Source organism: Oncorhynchus gorbuscha, linkage group LG16, assembly GCF_021184085.1.
Source record: "Oncorhynchus gorbuscha isolate QuinsamMale2020 ecotype Even-year linkage group LG16, OgorEven_v1.0, whole genome shotgun sequence".
In the NCBI taxonomy this organism is placed as follows: domain Eukaryota; kingdom Metazoa; phylum Chordata; class Actinopteri; order Salmoniformes; family Salmonidae; genus Oncorhynchus; species Oncorhynchus gorbuscha.
Window position 1 is genome coordinate 15,787,162 of NC_060188.1, and position 22,699 is coordinate 15,809,860.

Genomic DNA, 22,699 nt, shown 5'->3' on the forward strand with positions numbered 1-22,699 from the left:
GCTTAAACAAGCAGTTTGCTTCATTCTGTCTGCTACTGCTGATGCCACACCTGTCATAACTACTAAACGTCTCCCAAATCAATAGATCCTGCTAAACGTCTACGCCAGTGATTCTCTGACAGGAGTAGGCTAGTCGAGCCAGCGGAAATCGACAGTTCTCAGTTGTTCAGACATGATTCAAAAGCCAGTGTTTGCTATCTAACTGACTCATCAACCAGTTTCTTGCTGGTTGACTCAATATTTCAACAAATTACATTTCAGTCATTTAGCAGATGCTCTTATGCAGACTGACATACAGGAGCAAATCGGGGTAAGTGCTTTGCTCATCAGATCTTTCACCTAGTTTGCTTGGGGATTCCAAACAGCGGCCTTTCGGTTGCTGGCCCAACGCTCTTGACTGCTAGGCTACCTACCGCCCCACACAGTTATGTGTATTGTCTTTCTCATGAAAAAGTGATCAACTCTCTTATTGGATTATGAGAAAGATGGCCTACCTTTTACAAAGTGGAGTGTTGTAGCTAATCCTATTGAATGTGGAGTGATCCTTATGTTCAGTGATTGAGTGTGTTTGTTCATGGGAGCTGTGCTGAGAGGAGGTGAGTGCTCTCAATTCTCTACTCTGAGGTCAAGCTTCAGGAACTTAACTACAGAAGACGCTGAGCCTCAGCTAAAGCTTTGGGGAAATCTATCCCTTTGGATTAGCCAGGCCAGCTCCAATCCAGCCCTTATGATGATGGCGCACTAATGAACTCTCTCTCTCTCTGGAAACTGAAGCCTATCCACATTCTCCCCGGGTTTTAATTCACTGGACCATAAGCTTACGGCCATCTATATCGTTTCCCTTGAGAGGGACACTTTCTATCCCCAGAGTTGCTATCCGCTGTATGAGGGTTTGTGGATGGGGTGGGCGGGTGGGTTTCCACTTGCAGACCCCCATCACAAATGCCTCAAGGTTTGAGGGGAAGGGGGGCTCAGTTGCCTCTTCTTGAGCTATCAATTCCTCCGATCTTTCTGCTCTCAAAAGCTGTTATCTCCAACTACAATGGTATATCAACTGCAGTTTACTTTACCTTTATCCTTCTGCTCTTCCAATCACTAAATTCACCTACTGGCATAGTTTACAAACACAAAGACCATTACTCACACACCCAGGAGGACGTTTTCTCTGACTATGAGTGTTGTTGTGTTCTCAGAGGCCGATGTAATTACTAAAATGACAGTGGGCGGCTGTTTAGAGGCTGTTTTTCCACAACCACAATGCCACAAGGTGCAAGACGTTCTGGAGGACTCCTGTATTTAGTTGCTTCTCTCTGCTCCTTCACTGTAGAGATAGTGTCCGACATTGAGTTCAACATGACACCACACAGCACAGTGACTGAGAGAACTGAGAGCCCCAGGCCAGGAGGTTGGCTGCTTTATCATTGTGAAAACCTATCACCCTATGTGCTATTTTGGACCCTCTTTTGGCTCTAAACAAACATGAATTGCTGTGACCCAGAGGGGAGAGATGAGGGAATATGAGGGATGGGGAGAGTTAAGTGGTCTCAGTGTATCCTGTGTTTTTCCTGTGTTTATCAAATTCAGCAGACTATTATATTGTAAGAATTGTGGACATATGGTGTAATTACACTATAAAGGTCTCTTTGTCTGCCGTGGGGTTGTGAACTCTGTCAAGCGTTCATATTAAAGGTCAACTCCCACTTTTCAACCTAATTTTCATTATATCCTGCACAATACCAGTGTAAACATACAGCTGCACCATTGAGAGCATATTGACTGGCTGCATCATGCTTGGTATGACAACTGCTTGGCATCTGACCGTAAGGTGCTACAGAGGGTAGTGCATATGGACCAGTACATCACTGGGGCCGAGCTCCCTGCCATCTAGGACCTCTATACCAGGCAATGTCAGAGGAAGGCTGTAAAAATTGTCAGACTCCAGCCATCTAATTCATAGACTGTTCTCTCTGCTACCGCACGGCAAGTGGCACCGGAGCGCCAAGTCTGGGACCAAAAGGCTCCTGAACAGCTTTCTAACCTTGAGCCATAAGGCTGCAAATCAAATGGCTTCCCTGACTATTTGCATTGACCCCTTTTTTATTTGCACCGGCTCACTCACTGGACTCTACTCACACATACTACACTGACTCTCTGGCACCGGCTCACTCACTGGACTCTACTCACACATACTACACTGACTCTCTGGCACCGGCTCACTCACTGGACTCTACTCACACATACTACACTGACTCTCTGGCACCGGCTCACTCACTGGACTCTACTCACACATACTACACTGACTCTCTGGCACCGGCTCACTCACTGGACTCTACTCACACATACTACACTGACTCTCTGGCACCGGCTCACTCACTGGACTCTACTCACACATACTACACTGACACTCTGGCACCGGCTCACTCACTGGACTCTACTCACACATACTACACTGACTCTCTGGCACCGGCTCACTCACTGGACTCTACTCACACATACTACACTGACTCTCTGGCACCGGCTCACTCACTGGACTCTACTCACACATACTACACTGACACTCTGGCACCGGCTCACTCACTGGACTCTACTCACACATACTACACTGACTCTCTGGCACCGGCTCACTCACTGGACTCTACTCACACATACTACACTGACTCTCTGGCACCGGCTCACTCACTGGACTCTACTCACACATACTACACTGACTCTCTGGCACCGGCTCACTCACTGGACTCTACTCACACATACTACACTGACTCTCTGGCACCGGCTCACTCACTGGACTCTACTCACACATACTACACTGACTGTCTGGCACCGGCTCACTCACTGGACTCTACTCACACATACTACACTGACATTCTGGCACCGGCTCACTCACTGGACTCTACTCACACATACTACACTGACCATCTGGCACCGGCTCACTCACTGGACTCTACTCACACATACTACACTGACTCTCTGGCACCGGCTCACTCACTGGACTCTACTCACACATACTACACTGACTCTCTGGCACCGGCTCACTCACTGGACTCTACTCACACATACTACACTGACTCTCTTGCACCGGCTCACTCACTGGACTCTACTCACACATACTACACTGACATTCTGGCACCGGCTCACTCACTGGACTCTACTCACACATACTACACTGACCATCTGGCACCGGCTCACTCACTGAACTCTACTCACACATACTACACTGACTCTCTGGCACCGGCTCACTCACTGGACTCTACTCACACATACTACACTGACCATCTGGCACCGGCTCACTCACTGGACTCTACTCACACATACTACACTGACTCTCTGGCACCGGCTCACTCACTGGACTCTACTCACACATACTACACTGACTCTCTGGCACCGGCTCACTCACTGGACTCTACTCACACATACTACACTGACTCTCTGGCACCGGCTCACTCACTGGACTCTACTCACACATACTACACTGACTCTCTGGCACCGGCTCACTCACTGGACTCTACTCACACATACTACACTGACTCTCTGGCACCGGCTCACTCACTGGACTCTACTCACACATACTACACTGACCATCTGGCACCGGCTCACTCACTGGACTCTACTCACACATACTACACTGACTCTCTGGCACCGGCTCACTCACTGGACTCTACTCACACATACTACACTGACTCTCTGGCACCGGCTCACTCACTGGACTCTACTCACACATACTACACTGACTCTCTGGCACCGGCTCACTCACTGGACTCTACTCGCACATACTACACTGACACACACACAGGCTACATCCGACTACATACGCTCACACACACACAACACACATGCATATTGATGCCAAACACACACTCAGGCATAGACAGACTTTCGTACTCTTCACATACGCTTCTGCTACTCTGTTTATTATCTATTCTGATTGCCTAGTCACTTTTACCCCTACCTACATGTACATATTACCTCAACTACCTCGTACCTCTGCACATTGAGTATGTTTACATGCACACTAATAATTAGATATTAAACTGATTATTTTAGATGATGCAATAGTCATGTAAACACCTTACTCTGCTTATCTTAATCAATGTGAGGTCAGAATGTAAGTAAGCATACACCGATTAAAACACCTGGTTTTCTGATCAACCTTTCAAATGATTTGGACATGTAAACACCTTAATCGGCGTTCCAGCAGTGTATTTGACCTGCCCATGTGCGAGCACCAGCTGAGTGAGCCTCCTTTATTTACACGAGTGAAGTGTGTTCGGAACAACTATGTATGTGTCTTAGAAGTAATTTTCACATACAAACTTGATCAAATATGCTTACCAAAATAACATGTTCGCCGTGGTAGGACGTTTATTTTGATTGTCGATTTTCTGCATTTATCACCAGGTAGCCTGATTTCAGATGTGTCCATGTAAACAAGATTATTAGGGAAATTGTTCCTCTTGCAAAGCATGTAAACATTTTAATCAAACTATTAATCTGACTATCCACAGTAACCGCACTCATTGACACTGTACCGGTACTCCTTGTATATAGATTTGTTATTGTTATTTTGTGTTACTATTTCCTTGTACATTTTTTTGCTAATTTGTCTTACTTTTTAATTCTGCATTGTTGGGAAAGGGGTTGTAAGTAAACATATCATGATAAAGTCTACACTGGTTGTATTCAGCGCATGTGACTGTTTTGTGGAAACAAATATAAAGTTCTACACAATGACATCAATGTTTAAACATTTAAAAACTGTGATTTTCAAACACTGAGGTCATCATTGTAAATAAGAATTTGTTCTTAACTGACTTGCCTAGTTAAATATATATTTTTAGATTTGTGGTGACGTGGGGAGCAAGGAAATACCCTCCCTTGGGCTCGAAACTCGTTGCAGGTTTAAACCCTTAAAATCAGTTTTTACTTTTAATCCTACAATGTGACAGAGAATCATGTTTTTATTACATTTCTAATGATCTTTTTACCACAGTTCATTGAAACGTGCTGTTTTCACATACAGTTGAAGTCGGAAGTTTACATACACCTTAGCCAAATACATTTAAACTCAGTTTTTCACAATTCCTGACATTTAATCCAAGTAAAAATTCCCTGTTTTAGGTCAGTTAGGATCACCACTTTATTTTAAGAATGTGAAATGTGAATTATTTATTTCAGATTCCCACAATAAGTTGGGTGAATTTTGGCCCATTCCTCCTGACAGAGTTGGTGTAACTGAGTCAGGTTTGTAAGGCCTCCTTGCTCTCATACGCTTTTTCAGTTCTGCCCACACATTTTCTATAGGATTGAGGTCAGGGCTTTGTGATGGCCACTCCAATACCTTGACTTTGTTGTCCTTAAGCCATTTTGCCACAACTTTTGAAATTTGATTGTCCTTTTGGAAGACCCATTTGCGACCAAGCTTTAACTTCCTGACTGATGTCTTGAGCTGGTGCTTTGATATATCTACATAATTTTCCTCCCTCATGTTGCCATCTATTTTGTGAAGTGCACCAGGCCCTCCTGCAGCAAAGCACCCCCACAACATGATGCTGCCACTAGAGGTCGACCGATTATGATTTTTCGATGCCGATACCGATTATTGTAGTTCCAAAAAAAAAACGATAACGACTAATCAGCCGATTTAAAAAAAAAATACAAAAAATACAAAAAATACATTTTTAAAAATGTATTTATTTGTAATAATGACAATTACAACAATACTGAATGAACACTTTTATTTTAACTTAATATAATACATCAATCAAATTAATTTAGCCTCAAATAAATAATGAAACATGTTCAATCTAGTTATAATAATGCAAAAACAAAGTGTTGGAGAAGAAAGTAAAAGTGCAATATGTGCCATGTAAAAGAGCTAACTTTTAAGTTCCTTGCTCAGAACATGAAAATGAAAGCTGGTGGTTCCTTTCAACATGAGTCTTCAATATTCCCAGGTAAGAAGTTTTAGGTTGAGGTTATTATAGGAATTATAGGACTATTTCTCTCTATACCATTTGTATTTCATATACCTTTGACCATTGGATGTTCTTATAGGCACTTTAGTATTGCCAGTGTAACAGTATAGCCTCCGTCCCTCGCCTCGCCCCTATCTGGGCTCGAACCAGGAACACATCGACAACAGCCACCCTCGTAGCATCGTTACCCACCGCTCAGTCAGAGAGCTCTATCAAATATCAAATCATAGACTTAATTTTAACATAATAACACACAGAAATACGAGCCTTAGGTCATTAATATGGTCAATTCCGGAAATCATTTCGAAAGACAACAAAAAACGTTTATTCTTTCAGTGAAATACTTAACTGTTCCGTATTTTATCTAACAGGTGGCATCCATAAGTCTAAATATTCCTGTTACCTTGCACAACCATCAATGTTATGCAATAATTACGTAAAATTCTGGCAAATTAGTTCGCAACGAGCCAGGCGGCCCAAACTGTTGCATATAGCCTGACTGCGTGCAATGAACGCAAGAGAAGTGACACAATTTCCCTAGTTTAATATTGTCTGCTAACATTAATTTATTTTAACTAAATATGCAGGTTTAAAAATATATACTTGTGTATTGATTTTAAGAAAAGCGTTGATGTTTATGGTTAGGTACACATTGGTGCAACAACAGCACTCTTTTTGCGAATGTGCTTGTTACATCACCCGTTTGGCAAAGTAGGCTATGATTCAATGATAAATTAACAGGCACCGCATCAATTATATGCAAATGAGGACAAGCTAGATAAACTAGTAATAACATCAACCATGTGTAACATCAACCATGTGTAGCTAACTAGTGACTATGTTAAGATTGATTGTTTTTTACTAGATATGTTTAATTCTAGCTCGCACCTTACCCTTGCTGCACTCGCATAACAGGTAGTCAGCCTGCCACGCAGTCTCCTCGTGAAATGCAATGTAATCGGCCATGATCGTTGTCCAAATATGCCAATTACCGATTGTTATGAAAACGTCAAATCGGCCCTAATTAATCGGCCATTCAGATTAATCGGTTGACCTCTAGCTGCCACCCCCGGGCTTCACGGCTGGGATGGTGTTCTTCGGCAAGTTTTAATGACTCCAACCTAAGTGTATGTAAACTTCCAACTTCAACTGTACGTAGACAGGTTTGGTGCCTGAGATTATGAATATGACTTTAAAAAGTGGCGGAATTTCCCTTTTATCACGGGATGCTCTTGTGGCCCCTACACTCCAGGCTGGGCTGGAGTTGCCTCAGCCAGCTGACAGGCCTGCTGTGCTGCTTGGGTCTGCCCCCAAGTCCCTGAGGAGATTCCTAGAGACTGTCGGATTACCCTCTCCCTTTGTTTTGCCTCTCGCCCATCCCAATTTATCACTTTATACGGTACGTGTGGCTCAGCTATTGTTATGAGCTACAACCCAGCCCATTGAAGGGATTGGGGACAGTCATTACCCCCGCCATCAGGTTTCCACAAACAAACACATCACACAACCGTTTCTCTGACATCTGGTACCTCAGGTCTCTGCCTCACCCAATCCACTCCCTCCCATATGGGGCTCAACCAGATTAAGGGGAATTACGGGTCGGACTGGGATGACAAAGAAAGGTCCAACGTAGTGGGGCTTCCTCTTCTTTCTCCGACATGGCAGAGTCAGCCAAACTAAACCCTTAACAGGCCCCTGGTGAGCCAGCAACAGCGCGGTGTGAGTTCTGTGTCCCACGTCTCATGGTCAAAGAGTCTCAGGAACGGTGGGATGTAGCCAGGTCAGTTGGCTCAGAGACACATGTTCGGACTCTGACCTCTTTCTCTCCCTCTGGCCACAACAGAATGAGGGACCCAGGTTGGAATGTTTAGGAATTTGTTTGAAGAGGTTAAGTGTGTGATAATATAGACAAAATCCATGTGTTAATCCTGTCTAACTCATTTTCATTACATACCCTAGACATCAGATACCACAAATCCCTTTGTTTTTTAGTTGCATTGGTTTTTCCCCCCGTTCTGTGGATTTGGCTTTGTTCAGAGCTGCCACAATTAAAACATTTTTAAAACTCTTTGTCTGAGATTGACATTTGGTATATTGGAATATGGGAGCTGTTAGAATGAGAGAGGATCACATGTTTGTGTGCTGTATGTAGTAAAGGTCGATCGATTAATTGGAATGGCCGATTAATTAGTGCCGATTTTCAATTTTTCACAACAATCGGAAATCGGTATTTTTGGGAGCCTATTTGCCGATGTTTTTTTGTTTTTTTACACCTTTATTTAATCTTTATTTAACTAGGCAAGTCAGTTAAGAATACATTCTTATTTTCAATGACGGCCTACGAACGTTGGGTTAACTGCCTCGTTCAGGGGCAGAAAGACAGATTTTCACCTCATCAGCTCGGGGGATCCAATCTTGCAACCTTACAGTTAACTAGTCCAACGCAATAACGACCTGCCTCTCTCGTTGCACTCCACAAGGAGACTGCCTGTTACGCGAATGCTGTAAGCCAAGGTAAGTTGCTAGCAAGCATTAAACTTATCTTATAGAAAACAATCAATCATAATCACTAGTTAACTACACATGGTTGATGATATTACTAGATATTATCTAGCGTGTCCTGTGTTGCATATAATCTGACTGAGCATACAAGTATCTAAGTATCTGACTGAACGGTGATAGGCAGAAGCAGGCGCGTAAACTTTCATTCAAACAGCACTTTTGTGCATTTTGCCAGCAGCTCTTCGTTGTGCGTCAAGCATTGCGCTGTTTATGACTTCAAACCTATCAACTCCCGAGATGAGGCTGGTGTGACCGAAGTGAAATGGCTGGCTAGTTAGCGCGCGCTAATAGCGTTTTAATCTTCACTCGCTCTGAGCCTTGGGGTGGTTGTTTCCCTTGTTCTGCATGGGTAACGCTGCTTTGATGTGGTGGCTGTTGTCGTTGTGTTGCTGGTTCGAGCCCAGGGAGGAGCGAGGAGAGGGACGGAAGCTATACTGTTACACTGGCAATACTAAAGTGCCTATAAGAACATCCAATAGTCAAAGGTTAATGAAATACAAATGGTATAGATGGAAATAGTCCTATAATAACTACAACCTAAAACTTCTTACCTGGGAATATTGAAGACTCAAGTTAAAAGGAACCACCAGCTTTTATATGTTCTCATGTTCTGAGCAAGGAACTGAAACGTTAGCTTTTTGACAAATGAGTAGCACATATTGCACTTTTACGTTCTACTCCAACACTTTGTTTTTGCATTATTTAAACCAAATTGAGCATGTTTCATTATCTACTTGAGGCTAAATTGATTTTTATTGATGTATTATATTAAGTTAAAATAAAAGTGTTAATTCGGTATTGTTGTATTTGTCATTATTACAAATACATTTATTTATTTGTTAAAACGGCCGACTAATCGGTATCGGCTTTCTTGGTCCTCCAATAATCGGTATCGGAATTGAAAAATCATAATCGGTCAACCTCTAGTATGGAGCTACTCATTTGTCAATAAGTCAATATTTAAAACTGATGTTGGTTTCCATTATGGTTTTTTACCTCCGGCCTCTATTTGAAAGTCCAACATATTCAAGCTGATAAGGTTTCATTTGTGTTTTTATGCCAAGAAATATTTCACAGCTTGTTGCCCAATTAGACCTACAAAGCTTGGGGAAATGGTTTGATGTTAGGTGTGCATCCATGCAAACCCCCAGGAATTGGGAGTGAAACCCCCCTGGCATATAACATCGCCATCTGTCTTTTTTAAACATAAGTGTGCCACACACTGCATTATTATTGACCAGAGGGAGCGGTGTTCCGTATTGAAGACCATCAATATCCCATTATCGGCGTCTCGTAAAACTGTTGGGCCACAATGAAAGGCAGGGCCGTTAAGAGAGCCCCAAACAAAATGTCCAGCGCAGCGGTGGTGCCTGTGGGCTTTCTCCGGGAGGGAGCAGCTGTCAGCCTCCCCAGGCCAGTGATAGGCTTCTAAGGAGCCCACTGTGACTGTCTATTGGTCGCCGGGCCACTCGCCCATACTGCAGCCATGGTTTATTCATGACTTTGTGTTCAAACAGAGCCAGCCCACCCAAACACCCAATCCAGTCCCTTCATTCCACTTACTTACTACTCCTGCCGCCTTGTGCTAGCCAGAGGCAGGAATAAAATCTGGGGCATCATGACACAGACAGGCACACAACCTCCTCCGTCCCTCCACGACAGAGGCATCACAGTGTTGAACTATTGAACTTACAATAATTCTGGGAAAAGCTCCATCCATTTACAGTTTAGTCATTGCCAGTATAGTACTTCTTGCTACTGGCAAAAAGGAATGAGCTAGAGTTCACTTGATCTGAATATTGTACCCGTTTTTCTAGTTTCCATCCCAACATACTAGACGTTTTGCATATAGACTTGACCTTGTTTCATGCAAACAAAACATATCGTTTGCTCCGTCATCTGCTAGTTTTTATGGTTGAAGTTCAACAGAATATTATGCGTTCTCCTTCACCATTGCACCTTCCTCTCCCATGTCACAATGCCTCAAATACAGCTCAGGATAATGAGAAGGAAATTTCCACTTTCTTTTCAGACTGGGCATATTGATGGGAAAGTGTTAAAACCTTTTAGACAGACCGTGAAATTCTGTCTCTGTACTGAAGCCGCCGGTGTTTGCCTGTCAACTCTACCGTTGGTGTGCTAAATGTTTAATTGGCTCGCTAAACAGACAGGTCCCATAGACCTTGTAAAGGAGGTCAGTTAGCCCATGCCTCAGAAGAGGAAGAAGCACTGGTCTGTGTTGGAATGGGGCCCTTCAGGACCTCTAGCTGTCTGATCTCTGACGTAAGTGGAAAGAGAAGAAACCCAAATGGGAAAAGCAAAGGTTATTGTTACCAGAGTGGTCTACCTATGACCCTTTGTCAAGTGTTCTGTTTTCTACTGGGTTGGATCACAGACAAGCTAGCCAACATTTATCGAAGCACTTCTTAGTTTTACTCATCTAAGACCAAGAAGAATCTATTAGCACAGCCTCAAGGATATCTCTTGCCTTGGACATTTGTGAAACTGCTGAACGTCTATTGAACTTTGTTTCATGTCTCTCTTTAACCATCCTTTCATTTTTGTTGATGAGTACCAGATTTACTGGAATTAAAGCGGTGGGGGTCTTTCAAAACCACCCGTTACAGCAGATACCAATGTCGATGATACAACAAATGTTGGAATGCACTACCATATTTACAAAGAAGTTGAATGACATCGCCCTAATTTGTATGTTAGTTCGTGCATATGCTTGTAAGGATGTGTGTAGTCTGGGGGGGGTTTGGGGGTGTATGTTAGGTCATGCATGTGCTTGTAAGGATGTGTGTAGTCTGGGGGGGGGTTGGGGGTGTATGTTTTTGTGTATTATGTAAGCTTTATTCAGCAGAATGGGCTCTTTTTGCTTGTTGCTTATCTCTGCCAGTCTGTTTCCACAGCATCAGATGTACAGCTTTCACAATGTCTCATCATTGACATTGCCTGACTGAACAACCATAAGATTTTAAGATATGACTGACTGATCACCTCTTTGGAAAATGTATTAAATCTTAATCTTTATACAGTCCAGATTAGAATGACATTTTAGATGTCACGTCATGGTATTTCCACATAGAAACGTAGGCTCATATGCACATATCTCTCTACCTCTTATGGTTCAAGGCTGGCTTTACACATTCACATTTTGACACGTGCGTAATAGTGGAAAGCTGATATTCTGACTGCAGTTTTTTTTCCACAAGGCACCAGTTCAGAGCTTTTAAAGTACCCTTCCTGTTGAGGGCCTTAATGACTCAGCCTTCAGGCAGGATGTGACTGGAGCATAGGCCCAGGTGCACTCTGAACTGGAAAAAACGGAACATTTAAGATGCAGTTTCACGCTGACAAAAAGCTAAGGCACCAAATGGACAACAGAACAGTATGACTTATGGCTCCCTGCTGTGGACTGCTTGGTCTTATCAAGGTTTCAGTTATTTTCCCCCAAATCCCTCCCGCTCCGTCTGTGCCAACCATTGTCCAAGGCACGACATAGGAGCACAGTGCGTCTGAATGCAGAAAAAGAATAGGAGGGATGATGTCATGTTGTAGGAATGTGTACCCCACAAGGAAACCTCCGATCTGTTTCTTGGAACAGGAATCTGACTCCTCTTGTGAAATTGAAGTTTGGCTTAACCCGAAGACTGAGAAGAAAGTTTTGGTGTAGAGGACAAAGAGAAGGGTAAGAGGCCTCGGAACTTTCCAACAGAACTGTTACTATTCTGCCCTCCAGGAGTCTGAGGCGACTTCAAACAGGACTTTGGGTTTAGAGGAGAGAAAATTCTAGCTTTTGTCATGGAGATGAGGAAATGTGGTCTCGGCTGCGGTACTGATATCGAAGGGGAGAGAAGCAGAGCTGTCAAAAGGGAAAGTTGCTGGTATCTCTCCCTGGGCTGTTCATCTGTCACCTTATCTCCATTACTGTAAGTGGAGGCCTGATGCACCTCACCCACACTGACCGCAAACGGACATGGTTAGTCACATGCTTACTCTGTCAGGAGGAGAGGGGAGTTAGTACTGGGGAAGTAAGTAGATGAAAGTTTGGCGCCGCTGGAGAGAAAAAGTCCATTATGAACAAAGGATGGGGTGTGGAGTTTCCTCTTATCCTGTGACCAAAAAGTGTGGAGTGTCCTGGTGCGTCTGTTAAGCTTAAAGAGGAAGAGGCATGAACTCACCCACACATTCATATTTGCTGTGAAGACAAAAACAATGCAATGTTTGTTTTCTTTTTTTACCCAAGGAACATTCTCCATGCTGGGAAAAGTATCTCATTAAGGGCTTGGTTCTCTGTGTGTGCAGTCAGTTGTCACAGGGGTGCAGGTTTAAATGCATACCTCTTTGGCAAGCTCTTCCAAGAGGACTCTAGAGTCAGCCACTACATCATCAACTGGCCATTAGGCCTCCCATTAGGGCCTGCCTCCAATCAGCTATAATCATTAGGGCCTGGTCTCTGGGCCCTCCATTTCTGTCACAAACAACGGAGTGATACACAGAGGTGAAGTGTCCCGTTTAGCATTCCTGCAGGTCAGTGTGAGTTAGGCCCTGTCAGCAGCTTCCGGCTGGATCAACACAGAGCTACTATAGTGTGTGTGTGTGTGTGTCTGTCCTGTCCTGTCTGTCTTGGCTGGCTGGCTCTCTTTTCATTAGCCTCTGCTGATTCTGGCCCCATGACAAACAGCAACCAAAAACAATCCAGACCACTCCTTGTGTCATCATCTTATTATAGATGAGATGTTCATCCATCCAGAAAAAGGACCCATGTCCGTTTTGTGCATGTTTTCATCTGTTTACTGTTCACTTCAAGCCAACTGCATGTTTTGTGTTTCAAAGGGTGTTTCAAAGGGAAATAAAGAAGACAAAGTGGTGTTTGTGTAATCTTCTGCATGTATCGTATACAAACATCACTGTTCATTTCCTCTCAGATGTTGTAATGCTGGTGTCATGCACCTGCCTCTTCATTAACCCCACCCCCCCAGCCCATATGGGTCTGTATGGCAGAAACCCCCATCAGGACGATTATGTCACCCTGCTGTCCTTCTTTCATCTGAATATGTGTCTCTTTCTTTAATAAAACCTGCCGTATGTGTCACACCCCCAAGCCCTATTCTCTGTGGACGCCCAGCTGGGCAGAGACACAATGCAACTCACGCAGGTCATTTGCATGCGTGGCGCTCCATTGCGTCAGCTGTCTAATGGGCTTCAACAGGGAGAACGACCAGGGACCTTATCTCCTCTCATAGTCTTGCTTTGCATCCTGCTCCCACAGCCAGCCCCCCCCCCCCCCCCAAGGTTTCCAGGAAGGCTCTGTCTGGCCTGGGAACAAATGACAAAGTGAATGATTTAGCTCAATTAGTACCTCGTCTCAAATGTTTTACTGTCTTTTAGTGTTTTTGTGCGATCCTCTGGCAAATAAGCTAATTACTTGGAAACAGAATTCTCAGGAAAAGAGAATTGGATGAATAATTTGGGTCAGAGCAATAGCTGCACCCATTAGACAAAGGATTTGGACCTCTCTTTTGGGTCAGTGCTGAATATGAACTCAGTTCAGCGTTTAGTCTCAGGGTCATTGTGAGGTTTAGGGCATATTACAGTCTTGGTGGGTTAGTGGAGCTCTCAGCATGGCAGCAGTGGGTATATGATATAATCACAGCGGTGAGTCAGTATCTGTGTCCATGGCTCTTCTCCAGGCACTGCTTCAGTACTGGGGCTTAGGCCTACAATCTCCGCCATGCGTCCGGTGCACATCACAGTCCAGCAGGTCCAGAGTGAAGCCATGGGATTATCCCCCAAGGTGGTGCAGCGGTTTCCCCCTGCTACATCAGATGTGTTGTAGCTGCTCTTCCTGTTGGTGACATTAGGACTGATCCCATTTAGTCGACTGTTTGGTCGATAGGCTGTTGGTCGACCAAGATTTCTTTAGTCGAGCTGTAGAAAATAATAATAATAATTTAATTGTGTACAAGAAATGTCTGATTTGTGCATGCCTGAGTTAACTAATCTATTGTAGAGGCCGTGGGGATGGCACAGTCCATCAGTCTAAGACGTTCTTCTAGAATTGTATATGTTTATATTAGGTAAGAACAATGGTGTAACACTAATAAAAATCATATGGACGGCGCAATAAACACTGAAGTTCTGTAGTGGTCACTGCAGCAATGGGGAGCCCCATCACCTGCGAACCCTGGGGAGCCCCATCACCTGCGAACCCTGGGGAGCCCCATCACCTGTGAACCCTGGGGAGCCCCATCACCTGTGAACCCTGGGTAGCCCCATCACATGTGAACCCTGGGGAGCCCCATGATCTGTGAACCCTGGGGAGCCCCATGATCTGTGAACCCTGGGGAGCCCCATGATCTGTGAACCCTGGGGAGCCCCATGATCTGTGAACCCTGGGGAGCACCATAACCTGTGAACCCTGGGGAGCCCCATCACCTGTGAACCCTGGGGAGCCCCATCACCTGTGAACCCTGGGGAGCCCCATCACCTTTGCAGTGTTGACATTACATAGGATAATACAGAGCTTGTGTCCCTCCCAGCTATGACTGGTATGTCCTTATGATTAAGATAAGAAAATCTGTTCAATGTACAGGTCTAGCCTGTTTTCTAATGTTTACTTCCTTCAAAATAGTCTCAGGTGCACTAACTCTTTTGGCCTAATGAATTGACTGAGGTGCAGAGACACGTAGTTGAGACAGATGTTTCCCTTTTCATGGCATTTTGGGTTAACCCTCTCTGGTGATCCTTTTAAGACAACATAGGATGTGGTCAAGGAAATTACCGGTCTTTCTATTGGGGTTTGGATGACCAATCTATTGTTGGTTTTCTACGCAGGACGTTGGGTCCAGTTTTTGTTGTCTTTATTTGTATAGTACCAGAATCCTCAAACAGGGGTCAAATGTATAATTCTTTGGAATTTTTCTCATATTTTCAAACAGCACATTTATATTTTCCAACGGGGCTATACATTTGGGTGAGGTTTTCTCTCTCGCCTGAGTAGCCTCGTTTCACTGCCACAAATCTAATTCAACCATCTAGTGTTCAGCGAAATAACAACACAATGTCAAATACAGGTAGCCTAGTCAAATAAATAACATCTAATCACATTAACTGTTACTCTCTCGCGGGAAACCTTCACTCTTGCGTAGACATTTAGAAACGAAACATGACAATTTGAAAAATAAGCCACAGGAGTTTTTTGAGCGAGAATAAAGATGACTTGCGAGTAGTAAGACATGTATAAAAGCAACAGATACTATTAATAAGAAGGGGCTGGAAGATCTTATATGGTGAGCTACCGAGTGGCTAGGACAGGCAAGCCCCATACCATTGTGGAGGACTTAATTCTTCCTGCTACCGCGGATATGGCTGGGAGAATACTGGGGGAATAGTCCCAAACTATACAGACAATGACTTCATCTAACAACACTGTTTCACAACACATCAGTGACATGGCAGGAGATATTTTTGAAACAATTACTGCTTCGCATACAAGCCAGTGAATTATATGTATTACAGCTGGATGAGTCCTCAGACGTGGCGGGCCTGGCACAGCTCCTGGTATATGTCCGTTACGTTTATGGGTGGTCAATTAAGGAAGACATCCTCTTCTGCAAACCACTGTAAACCAGGACAACAGGAGAGGATATTTTTTAAGTACTGGACAGCTTTGTGACATCAAATGGACTTTGGTGGTCAAGATCTGTGATGATGGCGCAAACATCATGACAGGAAGACATAGTGGAGTGGTAACGCACGTGCAAGCAGTTGCTTCCAATGCCACTTGGGTACACTGCAGCATCCACAAGAGGCTCTTGCTGCCAAGGGAACGACTGACACTCTCCATCTCCACCCCTGATGTGGAAATGCGATACCCTAGGAAGGAGACGGCTTGCTGAAAGAACGAGCATTTTTCAGCCTTGACATACTCCAACAGTCGTCTAAGTACCTTGCGCACCAAGGACACATGCTGCGCATGTAGCGGAGTATACCAGAAGGTCGTTGATATACACCACTACACCCTGCCCATGCAGGTCCCTGAAAATCTTGTCTACAAAGGATTGGAAGACTGATGGAGAATTCATCAACCCGTACAGCATGACGCGGTACTCATAATGCCCTGAGGTGGTACTAAACACTGTCTTCCATTCGTCTCCCTCCCAGATACGCACCAGGTGGTATGTGCTCCTAAGATCCAGTTTTGTGAAGAAGCGCGCCCGTGCATTGACTCTATCGCCATGAGGTAGCGGGTAACTGTACCTCACCGTGATTTGATTGAGGTCTCAATAATCAATGCACGGGCGCAAACCTCCATCCTGCTTCTTCACAAAAAATAAACTCGAGGAGACGGGTGAAGTGGATGACCGAATGTACCCCTGACGCAGGGATTCGGAGACATATGTCTCCATAGCCACCGTTTCCGCTTGCAACAGGGGATACACGTGACTCCTGGGAAGTGCAGCGTCTACCAGGAGATTTATCGCACAATCCCCCCCCCCCGATGGGGTGGTAATTGAGTATCCTTCTGTAAAAAGAAGGCGAGAGCCAAATCAGCATATTCGGGGGGGGGGGGGGGATGCGCACAGTGGAGACCTGGTCTGGACTTTCCACCTACACACCTCCCGGAGCACACCTGCCTCGACTCCCAGAGGGACCAACCCGGCACCGACCGGCAGTGTGTTCCCTGCGGCCACAGATGGTGCACGAACTGGAACCCCCCTCCTTTCTTCCTACGTACCGCCCCTCCCAGCTCCATAGGTTCAGGAGAGGGGGTGCGAGCAGATGGAACCACCAGACCCTTGATCTGAACGTCCTCGGGTAGCCAGCAGGTTGTCCAGCCAAATGGACAGGTCCACCAGCTGATCCAACGTGAGGGTGGTGTCTCTGCAGGCCAACTCCCGACGGACGTCCTTGTGCAGACTGCAACGCCGCATCTCCTTCCGTTTAATAAACATAACTACCGGCATACAAAAAAACAACAAACACATGGGCACAAAACCCGTATTGTACCTGGTACACAATGCACACGTACTCACAATAAACAATCCCCGACAAGGACATGGGGGAACCAGAGGGAACATATACAACATGTAATAAGGGAATTGAAACCAGGTGAGTGTGAAAACAAGACAAAACAAATGGAACATGAAAAATGGATCGGCGATGGTTAGAAGACCGGTGACGTCGACCGCCAAACACTACCCGAACAAGGAGTAGAACCGACTTCGGTAGAAGTCGCGACACTGCCAGGTTTCTTGCCTTGGCAAATCGCACAGTAAAGACACTTGATACCCTTTGCAACCACGTACCTGTGAGAGAGAATTCTTGGCCCTCACTAGCATGAAAAACTAAATACAGGCACAGACTGTGTGTGAGAAATTATTTAAGACTGAGAATCTCTCCAATACAACCCACCATTGCAGTTATGTGCATTCTTTCAAGCACACCCTTCTCATTAACCTGTGGTGAGATATTCACAATTTTTGAGAAAAAATCTGGATTTATATGTAGGATGGCTAAATAAAGAGAAAATGATTGATGTATTATTATATTATTACCATGGTCCTATAAGAGGTCTTTGTCACTTCCCACAAGCCGGGGTGTAACAAAAACTCACACTCATTCCTATGTTTAACTGTATCGGAAAGTGTATGTGTGGCAGGCTTACAATGATGGCAAAAAACAACATTGTAGAGTGCGCTGACCCTGGTGCTATAGGGGGTATGCAGCTGGAGGTTGATTGTTTTAAGAGGTACGGGACTATAAAAAGTTTGGGAACCACTGGTATAGTATAATGCAGCCTGATTTTGCGATTGATCCTTCCTTTCATAAAATTACACTTCATCAGATGATAGTCTCTGACAGATGGGAATAAGCTTGAACTGCCATATTTGGGTAGAAAATAAACCCAGTGATTGAATCGCCAAAAGGAACCTTCTGAGGTTTGCCTTGAGATGAACTATGATCTCTGTGTTTTCTTAACTGCCTGCCCTCCTTACACTGTTCAGCTTTACCTAATCAAATCATAGCTGTACTGTCAGTCCTTTGCACACGTATAATTAAAGCACTTTTTTGTTCATTTGTCATGAAACAGCAGGGCTGTTTTTCTCTGCTCTCTGTGCCAAGGAAAACATTCCCTCTTTCATTTCCCTTTGCTTTTCTCTCCTCGTTCCTCCTCTTTCAGTTAAACCAAATATGTCTTTGGAGCGTTCTTCTCATGTAACTGACATCTGCATCAGCACCAACGACTTTTAAATCCTGATCACAAAAGAAGCTCCAGGCCAGTGTTTAGGTTGCCTGACGACTCCAACGGAATTATTCCGCTACTCCCCTGCGTTCGCGATATACTCCAGTCTGAGTCTGCCATTGTTGAAGTTGTTTGTGGTTATGTCAAAATGAGTGTGTTGTACAAAACACAAGTAATCAGTGATTGGATAATCTCTAACCAATCAGCGAATCAAAGCCAATGACGCATTTTTAAAACGCCTCCTTAAATACGTGTTCTGGCTCTGGCAAAACCCGTCGGTTTCTGGGACCAATCAGAATGGTTACAATGTGTTTGCGTTCTAGAAATCGTCCGGGAGGTACTCCGATCCAGACTCATTGCGGAGTAGAAACTTGTGGTCGTGGCATAGCGTTTGGCCGGAGCAAAGATTTTGAGAAGCCTGGCCTGTGTTTAGGGCGGCTTCGATGTATTTTCTCCAAGGTTGCTGCTTCCTGCTGCAGTGTGATGGTGGCTTCCTTTAGTCAGGGCTGGCCTGAGCTCGGATACTTGGGGTCTCTCAGCCAGCTCCCCAGTGGCCTGTCCTGCAGCTGTCGAGCCATGTCAGTTGGCCTGGAGATGAAGATCTCGCAGCCCTTTCCTTCACAGGGAGGGCCTGACCGCCGTGTCGTCACGAATACGTGTCCATTAGGGCCCGGTGAGTGATAGGCCGGCTCCACAGACAGAGGGGTTCACTACACACACAGCCCAGGTGCACACACACCCTGAGGCAGAGAGCTGTGAAAGGCATCACACACAATCATGATTTATGGCCCCCCTGTGCACTGGTTAATTGAACATTGTTTCAAGTGTCGTAAATTGATGCATCTGCATAACTGACTAGGCCGTGTCAATTTCAAGCCCTTGGATGGGAGCTTTGTTTCTAGGTCCCTGTTGATGTACGGTAAAACTTGTTCTCATCCTCAATGATATTGTGCTGTAACGACTGACACTCAATTCAAATGGTACAGCAGCATTGTCGCATCATTTACAACATCTTTATGGATCACTAGTCTCATAAATAACCTAATCATGCATTGTGAACCATGCTTTGATTCATCCCCCAGTTCAGTTCACATCCTTCCTCTGGCGCTCCACTGGTAATAGGTAGAGATGCTGCATGATCAGCAGCCCAGTGCAGTATAGCTCTCTGTTAGTAAACTGCACCGTCTTCTCATGCTTGAAAGGAGCGTCCAAATCCCTACACTAAACATGACATGCCTTCGAGCCTTATATAAACTGAAGTTCTTACCCCCAAAAAGACTACTGTGGAAATGTATTGCCAAGGGTGCGACTGGGTACATAAGCAGGAAACGGCAATAAATACATTATTGAGTAAACAATGAATGTAGTGATAACCAGTATTACTGAGAGGCCGCGCCACAGTGTCTGTACTGCTGGGCGTTTTAGATGTGTATCAATACATATAGCGTGCTGAGTAATACACTTATTGCTGGTTTTGCGTGTGTACCACTACCACCCCGTCTCTTCAACATGGTTAAAGAGTGTACCACTACCACCCTGTCTCTTCAACATGGTTAAAGAGTGTACCACTACCACCCCGTCTCTTCAACATGGTTAAAGAGTGTACCACTACCACCCTGTCTCTTCAACATGGTTAAAGGGTGTACCACTACCACCCTGTCTCTTCAACATGGTTAAAGGGTGTACCACTACCACCCTGTCTCTTCAACATGGTTAAAGAGTGTACCACTACCACCCTGTCTCTTCAACATGGTTAAAGAGTGTACCATGACCACCCTGTCTCTTCAACATGGTTAAAGAGTGTACCACTACCACCCTGTCTCTTCAACATGGTTAAAGAGTGTACCACTACCACCCTGTCTCTTCAACATGGTTAGAGTGTACCACTACCACCCTGTCTCTTCAACATGGTTAAAGAGTGTACCACTACCACCCTGTCTCTTCAACATGGTTAAAGAGTGTACCACTACCACCCTGTCTCTTCAACATGGTTAAAGAGTGTACCGCTACCACCCTGTCTCTTCAACATGGTTAAAGAGTGTACCATGACCACCCTGTCTTTTCAACATGGTTAAAGAGTGTACCGCTACCACCCTGTCTCTTCAACATGGTTAGAGTGTACCACTACCACCCTGTCTCTTCAACATGGTTAAAGAGTGTACCACTACCACCCTGTCTCTTCAACATGGTTAAAGAGTGTACCACTACCACCCTGTCTCTTCAACATGGTTAAAGAGTGTACAACTACAACCCTGTCTCTTCAACATGGTTAAAGAGTGTACAACTACCACCCTGTCTTTTCACCATGGTTAAAGAGTGTACCACTACCACCCTGTCTTTTCAACATGGTTAAAGAGTGTACCACTACCACCCTGTCTCTTCAACATGGTTGGAGTGTACCACTACCACCCCGTCTCTTCATGGTTAAAGAGTGTACCGCTACCACCCCGTCTCTTCAACATGGTTAAAGAGTGTACCGCTACCACCCTGTCTCTTCAACATGGTTAAAGAGTGTACCGCTACCACCCTGTCTCTTCAACATGGTTAAAGAGTGTACCAATACCACCCTGTCTCTTCAACATGGTTAAAGAGTGTACAACTACCACCCTGTCTCTTCAACATGGTTAAAGAGTGTACCACTACCACCCTGTCTCTTCATGGTTAAAGAGTGTACAACTACCACCCTGTCTCTTCAACATGGTTAAAGAGTGTACCATGACCACCGTGTCTCTTCAACATGGTTAAAGAGTGTACCACTACCACCTGTATTTTCAACATGGTTAAAGAGTGTACCAATACCACCCTGTCTCTTCAACATGGTTAAAGAGTGTACAACTACCACCCTGTCTCTTCAACATGGTTAAAGAGTGTACAACTACCACCCTGTCTCTTCAACATGGTTAAAGAGTGTACAACTACCACCCTGTCTCTTCATGGTTAGAGTGTACAACTACCACCCTGTCTCTTCATGGTTAGAGTGTACAACTACCACCCTGTCTCTTCATGGTTAGAGTGTACAACTACCACCCTGTCTCTTCATGGTTAAAGAGTGTACAACTACCACCCTGTCTCTTCAACATGGTTAAAGAATGTACCATGACCACCCTGTCTCTTCAACATGGTTAAAGAGTGTACCACTACCACCCTGTCTCTTCAACATAGTTAAAAAGTGTACCGCTACCACCCTGTCTCTTCAACATGTTTAAAGAGTGTACCACTACCACCCTGTCTTTTCAACATGGTTAAAGAGTGTACCGCTACCACCCTGTCTCTTCAACATGGTTAAAGAGTGTACAACTACCACCCTGCCTCTTCATGGTTAAAGAGTGTACCACTACCACCCTGTCTCTTGAACATGGTTAAAGATTGTACCACTACCACCCTGTCTCTTCATGGTTAAAGAGTGTACAACTACCACCCTGTCTCTTCAACATGGTTAAAGAGTGTACCACTACCACCCTGTCTCTTCATGGTTAGAGTGTACAACTACCACCCTGTCTCTTCATGGTTAAAGAGTGTACAACTACCACCCTGTCTCTTCAACATGGTTAAAGAATGTACCATGACCACCCTGTCTCTTCAACATGGTTAAAGAGTGTACCACTACCACCCTGTCTCTTCAACATGGTTAAAAAGTGTACCGCTACCACCCTGTCTCTTCAACATGGTTAAAGAGTGTACCACTACCACCCTGTCTCTTCAACATGGTTAAAGAGTGTACCACTACCACCCTGTCTCTTCATGGTTAGAGTGTACAACTACCACCCTGTCTCTTCATGGTCAAAGAGTGTACAACTACCACCCTGTCTCTTCAACATAGTTAAAAAGTGTACCGCTACCACCCTGTCTCTTCAACATGTTTAAAGAGTGTACCACTACCACCCTGTCTTTTCAACATGGTTAAAGAGTG

General features: G+C 44.7%; 1 protein-coding gene across 9 annotated transcripts in view; it reads left to right on the forward strand.

Moving 5' to 3' along the window:
- LOC123998621 (caskin-2-like) overlaps positions 1–22,699 on the forward strand; it is a 115,708-nt gene that overhangs the window by 5,917 nt on the left and 87,092 nt on the right. The window lies entirely within an intron of this gene.